The sequence below is a fragment of the Marmota marmota genome, unplaced genomic scaffold (assembly GCF_001458135.2).
Source record: "Marmota marmota marmota unplaced genomic scaffold, marMar, whole genome shotgun sequence".
In the NCBI taxonomy this organism is placed as follows: domain Eukaryota; kingdom Metazoa; phylum Chordata; class Mammalia; order Rodentia; family Sciuridae; genus Marmota; species Marmota marmota.
This window is the reverse complement of record NW_026000174.1, coordinates 53,796,710-53,804,126: the sequence shown is the minus strand read 5'-3', so window position 1 is coordinate 53,804,126 and position 7,417 is coordinate 53,796,710. Positions and strand designations below refer to the sequence as shown.

Sequence of the window (7,417 nt, the reverse complement as noted above, 5' to 3'; positions counted from 1 at the left end):
ACACACACACACACACACACACACACACACACACACACACACACACACACACACACACACACACACACACACACACACACACACACACACACACACACACACACACACACACACACACACACACACACACACACACACACACACACACACACACACACACACACACACACACACACACACACACACACACACACACACACACACACACACACACACACACACACACACACACACACACACACACACACACACACCACACACCACACACACACACACCACACACACACACCACACACACACACCACACACACCACACACCACTCACACACACACACACACACCCAATGCCATTGGTTCTCGGTTCTGTTTCTCTAGAAAACTCTTAACATCCACCAGATGTGGCCCTGCCCCGCCCGTCGCTCTGTCCCCAGCGCTGATGAGCAGGTTGGGGATGGGAAGTGACCCAGCTCTGCCCACACAGGGAGCAGGGACGCCCAGGCCTGGCCCTCACAACACACAGGGGACCTGTGAGCGCGTCTGAGGCAGAAGGTTCCAGCTGTCAGGACGTCAGAGCTCCCCGCTCCGTCCAACCACTGACCCAGAGTTCCCCAAGTCGTCAGGCGGCTCTCAACAGACGGAATCCGAGGTTCACACCATGAGGGACCCAAAGGGCCAGCCCAACGCTGAGGGACGCAGAGACGGGCATTTGACACGGAGACGCACACACAGCCACGCCGTCGGAACTCTGCCGTCGGCACAAGAACGGACAGTGCCACATGGACCCTCCACAGGCAGTCACCTGGCACTTGACAAAGAGCAGAGTCAACACAGCAGGGATGAGAGAGTCCCCAACAAGTCACACCGGAACGATGGGAAATCCACACGCAGGGCCATCGCTGCCGTCACCTGGACGCAGACCTTGCACCTGCCCAGAAATGAACTCCAATGACCCAGACCTACAGGTCACAAGGAGACCTGCAGAATTCCTAGAAGCCGACCCAGAAGAAAGTCCAGATGACTCTGGGTGGGGGACAGTGTCTGGAAAGAGGTCAAAGGCGCAAGCTGTGAAAGAAGTCATTGGGCAGCCGGGAAAGTCACTGTCAAGGGCACCTAAGACAAGCCCCAGGTAGTGCTTTGGCTGGGAAAGGACTCTCATTGGAAAGACCAAAGAACTTGTAAAACCCAACAAGAGGGCAACAAGCCCCCCACTAAGAAGCAGCAAAAGTCCCAAACACACACGGGACCAGAGACGTCCAGGGGGCAACAAGAGGCTCCAAGGAAACCAGGTCACCGCACATTTATTAGAAAGGCCAAAATGCACACCCCGGAGACACCCCGGGCGCTGTCCAGCAGGGCACAGGGACTTCAAGACACTGTGGCCATTTCTTATAATCCCAGAGCTGCTCTGACCCTGCAATTCAGCAACTGCGAGTTGAACACTTAGAGCCACAAAAAACCTGAGCACAGGGGCTGACAGCAGCTCGTCCTAAGTCCTGAAATCGGGAAGCAAAAAGACATCGTTCTGTTGGGGACAGGGAAAGCAATCGTCGCACATTCAGGAAATGGAGCGCGGCTCGGTGCGAAGAAGGCACGGGCTCAGAGGCACGGTCCTGACAGCTGAAATACGGAAGCCACCCGGCGTCCATCGCTGGTGGATCGACAAGAAGAATGCGGTGTGCACACAACATGGAGTATTAGTCAACCCTAAAAAGGAGGGGATTCCAGAACACGCTACAACACGGGGACCTTGAGGGCGTTAGGCTAACTGAATAAGCCCCTGTGAAGGAAAAAGAAAAGATAAAGAACAGAGGGTTCTCTTATCTGAGGTAGTCAAGGGGCAGGGAGGCGGAGGAGGGGAAGCGCAGAGCATGTCTGGGACAGTGGAACTGTCCTGAGTGGCACAGTGATGGTGCACACACGTCACTGTACGTTTGCCAAAACCCACAGAACCACAACCCCAAGGGAGCCTCGGTCAGCGACGCTCCTGTGACAGCGATGTGTCGGGTCATCAGTTACGGTACGTGACCCACTGTGGCGCAGGTGTTGACCTGGAGGACACGGGGAGCCTAAAGTGCTCTAGAAGGTAAGGTGACTTATGGGGGGTACCAGGGACTGAACTCAGGGGCCCTCAACCACTGAGCCCATCCCAGCCCTGTTTTGTATTTTATTTAGAGACAGGGGCTCACTGAGTTGCTTAGGGCCTCGATTTTTCTGAGGCTGGCTATGAACTTGCAATCCTCCTGCCTCAGCCTCCCCGGCAGCTGGGAAGACAGGTGTGCACCACCGGGCCCCACTAAGTAACCTGATTTTTTAAAAATTCAAAAGCAGCAGAGTCCAGAGCCTAATCTCCCTCCTGGACCCCACAAGTCCCTTCTTCCCTAACGGAGGAGTTACCATTGCCCACCCCCGAGCTCAGGGACAGTGGTTCTGTCCCCTCCCTCCAGCGGCTCCGGGAGCATGGTCAATGTCAGCAGCTGACCCAGCAGAGCCCCGGCCACGGAGGCTTCTCACTTGATTTGTAAGGGTCCATTCAAATATTCCATTTTCTATTTGCCAACTAACAAAGGCGCAGCCGACTAGGGCTCAAGACCGGCAGCCGAGGCTGCTCCCCGGTGTTCAGAGCCCGGTGGCCTTGGGCCGGTCACTTTCCACCCTCCGATGCGGACATGGCATCTGGAGGTGGCGTCCGTCGTCCCCCCCTCCTCGCCACAGTTGCTCTGTGTGACTCTTCTCCAGCCGAGATTCTCGCTCTGGATTTACATCGTTATTAAAAACGATCACGAAGCCTGCTCGGGGCAGTTCCCGCGGCTCACACAGAAGAGCGGCCACGTGGTCAGCATGCACAAGGCCTGGGTTTGGTCCCTAGCTCTGCAAACGAGGATGATGATGATGCACAACTCACAAGGAACCAACGGCCTCAACAGAAGAGTTAATCTATAAAACTCCCAGAAGAAAACACAGGGGTAAAAATTCCCGGCCTTGGATTCGGCAGTGGCTCCTGGGTGGGACCAAAAGCATGAACAACAGAGAGACCTCGTAAACTGGAGCCTGGAGTGGCTGCGCCTAGTGGGCCCCTCCGGCCACCTGCTTCCTGTCCTCAGATCTCAGGATGCTCCAGCAGCTGCCTGCGGGGAGATAAGACCCTGGGCACTTCCCTTCTGCCTGAGCTCCGGACTTGGGCATGCTTGGTGCAGAACTTGGGAAGAGTGCCACCACGGGTAGGGGACTACGCACTCAAGAGGCGCCACTGTGGGTGCAGACGGTGCCTTTTTAGGTGTCTGGGCTACTGGAGGAGCTGTGGTCACACACTGTTCCTGGCACAGGAGTTGCCCGGAGTCACTTACAACTTCTGGGAAGCCCAGGTGGCCCCACTTGGGAAGAGCACGTTGTTGCTCCCCGGGGGGTGGGGAGACCATGGGAGTCAAGTGTCAGCTGTCGGGTAGAGGCCAGGAAGACTCTTCAGGCCCAAGATGGCCCTGAGCCCCAGGATGTCAGAACAGAGTTGACACAAGCCAGGTCCCTCTTGCAGCCTTTTTTAGACCCTGAGCAGAGAGAGGTATGCATCCCCATGGCAACCTCCCTGTTGGTGACAAATACCCACTCTTACAATCCCCAGAGCCCGGGCCTCTTCAGGGAGGTCACCCTGGGAAGCGGCACACTGCCCCCACACGTTAAAGCAAACACAGGGCTTCCCACGGTGGTGACCTTGCCCTCACGACTGCCTGGCGAGACACGTGCCATGTGCCCATTTCACAGATGAGAAGACCAAGGCTGGAGAAGACCACTCGCCCTAAGTCAAACAGCTACTGGGGGGCAGAGCTGGGACCTGCCTCCGTCCCCTGGCTCCAAAGCCCCAGCAAGCTGCTTCATGAGCACCTTATGTTTTCCCTGTCACGAACATTTTCCTGTTTCCAGGTTAACCAGAGAGGTGGGCTAAGGCATGAGGCTCCCTGGCCCCCCTCAAGGTAAACTGAAAGCAACACACCCGCCCCCACCTGTCCCCCCACCCCCCGCTGCTTTCTCTGTGTTTAAAGAGATCCTTTCCCCATGGAGAAGCCACCCAGGGGAAACGGCCAGCAGGACCTTCTGATGGACACAGCCAGGCAGGACTCGGCCCATGATAAGGCCTCTGCTTCCCGCAGCCTCTGCCAGGAGGCCTGCAGTTAAGATTCCGGCTCCTCGGGGCCACAGGACACAGAGGCCGTGGGGCACGGACAGCCACACAGGCCGCCGTCCGTCCGCTGGAGGCTCAGCCTGGCCCTGCTTTGCCGGCCACCTGCCTAGACTGCGGTGGCTCCAAAGGGAGAGGAGGGGAACAGCCAGGGCACCGCCGGCTCTCTCCACGGCAGGCACCGGCTCTCCTGGAGCTGCCAACGGCCTCCCCTATCTGCAGCCTCCTTCCGAGTCCTCCTCTCTCCCACACCCCCGCCACCTCCTCCTGGTCAGCTCTGGTCCGGAACCTCAGAAATGGAGGACGTGAGGGGGAAACAGTCACATCCCGGCCACCGCATTTCACAGGGAGAAGACAGATGCCTCCTAGCACACACTGTGGCCGAGGCCGGCCAGAGGCTGGACACCTGGTTCCTCACTCAGGACCCTCCCGTGAGGCCACGCAGCTCATCGCCAGTCCTGGGGCCGTGGGCAGCCGGAGCCTCGGGAGAGAGCAGGGCTTTCCCCTTCCCAGCCGCGTCCCAGAATCTGGTGACCATCCTGGTCCTTGTGCGTTTAAACCCGATCAGGGGGCCCTGGGCGGGGCAGTAGGCACCATCCTAAGGAGGTTTCCTTCTCTGACCCAGGACTGGGTGGGCGTGGAAGGGGGAGGGGAGGAGAGGGAGCTGCCCTGGACACAGCTCCTGGATCCACATCCTGGATCAGCTCTTGGCCCTTTGCCCCTTCCCTAAGTTGACATCTAGGGATGGGACAAGGAGTGAGGCAGCCCAGGTTCAGAAATGATGGGTTTGCCAAGCAGGAAGAGGACAGAGGATTGGACCCGTTATTTATTTATTTATTTGGTCACTGGGGATTGAACCCACTGAGCTACATCGTCAACCCTTTTATTTTATTTTATTTTTTTTATTTTGAGACAGGGCCTCTATAAGTTGCCCAGGCTGGCCTCCAACTTGCAGTCCTCCTGCCTCAGCCTCCCGAGCAGCTGAGATTACAGGCCCACACCACTCTGAGATGAGACGGTTTTGTTTGTATAACCAAGATGCCGACCTCGGTGTTTTTAGATCCTACCTCTTCTGACTGGCCTCTTTCCCTTTCGGTCCACAGGTGACAAGATCCCCTCGAGGTCTCCTTCTGCTGGTGGCTTCAGGATAAACTCCTGAGGGAGAAGAGAGAGAAAGGCAGGATCTGTGAGGCTTGTGGCTTTTGCACCATTTCTGCTCAGCTGTGCTCCCACTCCCCAGGGCCCCTGCTCCCATTCTCTGAGGTGCAGAAAGCAGACGGGGACTCGGAAGCCAGACCTCAGCACCCAGCCCCACCACGGCTTCCAGGGATGTCCCCAGGGCCCATGGATTGGGGTACATTTCCAGTCCTCCCAGGGGAGCCCACGGCATCCAGGATGACAGTGGATATCACCCGTCCCCTGCGTCCCTTTGCCTCTAGATAGAACACCAACACCCTGGTGTGGGAACTCCAGTTCCTCAGGCTGAAACTGGGCTCTCTGAGTCGTGAAAACCACAGAGCACCCGTCGGCGCCTAATGAATGCCGCTCTCCCTGTTCGAGGGAGAAGCCATGGGAGCAAAGGTCTTGGGTGGTAAAGAAGAACTCAGCCCCAGACGGAGTCCTCTGTCTCTTTGAGGGGAAGTTCCCAGGTCGCAGGGGAAAGATCCAGTTCACGGTGACAGGGACGCACAGCTGCCCGCTGAGGCTCAGGCCAGCAGCCGGGACCAGCAGGATCTCAGACAGCCAAGAAAGCAACAGGCAGCCCACAGCCAGGCCCTCCCGGCCCAGGTCCTTCGGCAGCGAGGATAACTGCGCAAGGCGGATGGATGAGTCCCGGGTCAAGTTCACGTCGCCTTGATGATAAGGTCAAGAACCCGAGAAAGACCCTCCGCCTGAGGGAAGAGGATGGGAGCTCGGAGGAGGTGGTAACGTGGCCCGGGCGCCAGCCACCGCCAGCCAACCTGCCGCAGGGGCCACCCCTGCAGTGGGGTCCCTGACATCCACGTGCCCCCACAGGAAGGTCCTCAGAACGGTCAACAGTGGGGAAGCAGGGCTGGGCCAGAGGGCGGGGCACGGTTTCATTTGTGCCTCAGTGGCCCATCCAGGCTGCGTCAGCCACCCCCTCACACACACATGTGCACACACACGTCATTCTCATATTACCCACCCACCCTATTTAGCAGAATGTCCTTTGGAATGGGACTTTGCAGACTTTCCCACCCAATCACACCCGTGTGCGCATGCGCCTACGTGGGCCTGGCCCCCAGAGGCGTGGCTTTCCACCTCGGATCTGAGCCCACTCGTTCTACGTGCCACACGTCGGTGGTGATGAGACTTGGGCACCCGGGAGTGGAAACCTTCCCACGTCCCTGAGTCTTTTCCATAGGGGCAACGATCCCACCGCGGGTGTGGACCAAATCTATTGACCGTTCATTTGTCACAGTGCTACGTGGGGTGTGTCCATTCCGGGCCACTGGGACCTGGCTGCCACCACCGGGTGCCCACGTCTGCACACCTCATTTGGATAGATGCCACACGTGGCTTCCTCAAATGCTGGATGGATTCACAGCAAATCACGGGGCATAGAGCCTCTGGGCTGGGTGGTAAGTTTGAACCCCGGGCTCTGCCTACAGAAGGGCTTTCCTGGTCACTTCCCTGCTGCGTGGCGGTGGCTGACAAAGGGGGGGTCTGTCACTTGGCTTGTGCAGATGTCCACTGCTCTGCTGCCCAGGGCATCTCAGAGGCACTCAGGCCCTCCTGAGCTGGGAACTGCATTTACTGGCTCAGAACTGATAATCAGCTTTTATGAGCTCTGGGGACCGCGCGGGACGCGTATTAATGTCAAGCATGCCCGTCAGCCACGCAGCCTGGGCGAATGTCACACATTAACGAAATTAAAGGCCGCAGCCACGCTGGGAAGGAGCTGGGGGCTGCATGTCAGGAGGTGTGGGCAAGACCCGTCGCTAACAAAATTATTTTCAGGTCTGGCGCTCCCAGCCTCCTGCTCTCTCTGGGTTCGGGTGGAATCCTGCCTCCCTCCCCGCAGCCGAGAGGGGATTAGGTGATTACCAGGCTGCCAGGAGGCGAGACCCAGCGCTAATCCTGATTCCCATTTAAGCACATCTACATTGTGTGAGTGAAGCCAGGGCCTGGGCATTTCTTCCCCTTTTCCTGAGATCTCCTTCCAGCCCCTCCGCCCCGCCCCGTGGAGGAGGATGGGGTGCTGGCTGCTCCAGCCCAGGTCCC

The 7,417-nt window shown here is 58.0% G+C and overlaps 1 protein-coding gene across 1 annotated transcript in view; it reads right to left on the bottom strand.

Annotated features, from left to right (window-relative positions):
• The window catches only part of Tspan18 (tetraspanin 18), a 146,588-nt gene that overhangs the window by 118,704 nt on the left and 20,467 nt on the right, over positions 1–7,417 (bottom strand). The window contains exon 3 of the mRNA XM_048788213.1: positions 5,239–5,326. The gene's annotated coding sequence lies outside the window, so the exon portion shown is untranslated. The remainder of the gene's footprint in view (positions 1–5,238; positions 5,327–7,417) is intronic.